Below are 1,794 nucleotides of genomic sequence, written 5' to 3'. Positions count from 1 at the left end.
AACATGGACACCAACCAATGACACAACATCATCCTGAACTGACCTTTGTTTTGATGGAGTTGATGGTCCATCCAACTGGTGTCATGTATCATAAATTGTACATAATGTAAATAAATTTTGTAAAATTAATATTCATGTTTTTATTTAAAAATACATGTGCACGCACACACACACACGCACACCTAAATGAACTGATGATGCAACATTTATGAAGGTCCTCGTTTATTGTTGAGAAATTAAACCCAAATCAAGAAACAAGCTGTCAGATACAATGTGCTACACTGTAGTTTGCTGTATTTCCTAGCTAAGTTGTGTAATAAAAAAAAGCCTTGATAACTGCAACTAAGTTATTTAAAATGCTAAATAAACTCACGATCAAGCCTAATGGTGGGGACGGCCATGCCTATTAACTGCTGGTCTCCATCACAGACCCTCCAGTACTGGATCTGACTCCTCTGACTCACTCCTACTTTATGAATTAGTCTCAGAAATAATCACACTTTTTACTGCATTTATAGGGCCTTAAAGCAAAGCTAGAGAACTTTTATTACAATACTCTTATTTTGCAATATATGCAGCCTATATGGATAATTACAGTCTTGCTGTTTTCATGTCTGTGAACTGCTTTGGTGTCACCAAAATTGAAAATTACATTGCTCATCAGTCACAATAACCTTGAGGCAACAGGTTCTTCAACATTGCTGAAGGCCTCAAGGCAGCTGAGACACAGTTGAATGAAAGCTCTAATAGCAAAAAAAACACCAAAAAAAAAAAAAAAACTACCTGAAGCAGAGCAACAACTGTTAGCAAGAGCATTTTAATGTTACGTGTACATTAAGCATTGTATCTATGATGTACATAAAGCTGTTAATGCACATCTTTTCTTTTCTAAATAAATGCTCCTGTATGCAACATCAGTTCCCAGTCAAATATACCCAAAAACAAACAAGACTATCTTACGTAGAAAAATGTTATTAAAAAAACATGTCAATGATTTCAGCAGAAAACTTCTTTCCAACCACAACAGCCCACAATCAAATATGTAGTTTTTTTCCCCTTGGTTGGATTGAAAAACCAAAGACTAATTCTATTGAACTGAAGAGGGTTCAAAGTAGAGCACTTTCATTAGATGCTACTGCATCATGATTACTAATAAACGTGAAAACTTCAGAATAAATTTAACCCAAACCAAGCATCATCAAGCAAATACGCACAGTGCTCAATCTACAATATTAAACATCAAAGGGATCTGTTTGATCATGGACAGCAAATGGTACAAAGCAGGGATCAGAGCTAAAGGAAGCTTTTTAGAAGACGAGCTTCGAGTAATGAATAAACTGAAATGAGATGACCAGGATGGTACAGGAGGAGGGAACAGGGACGTGTCTCACAGCTCCAAAGTGTAATAGGAGAGTCCTCCAACACCTGAGTCCACCACATGTTCACATGTGCTTTTACCAGGTTCTCTTGCTCTCTTTCATCTTCAAGTTATTTTATGGTCTTTCCGTTTCTTTTGTTTGATTGTTCCGGCCCTTCTATTCCTTTGACGACATTAAACAAACACATCTGATGTCTGGACACTTGAGGCCACACTGTTCTTCTCAAACACAAGTGCAGCACTAGATCAATTCCTCACAGCACACATCTAATCTTCTTATATCTCCATCCTCTTACTTCTCTGTAGCACTTTTTTGTTTAGTGCTGGTCTGAGGCTACTTCATATGCATTGTAGTTACCAACAATGTGGACCGCTATGAAAAAAATACTGTTTATAGAAAAGGAACAAATCCAAAC

The sequence above is a fragment of the Gouania willdenowi genome, chromosome 12, assembly GCF_900634775.1.
Source record: "Gouania willdenowi chromosome 12, fGouWil2.1, whole genome shotgun sequence".
NCBI lineage: Eukaryota > Metazoa > Chordata > Actinopteri > Blenniiformes > Gobiesocidae > Gouania > Gouania willdenowi.
This window is presented reverse-complemented; position numbering follows the sequence as displayed.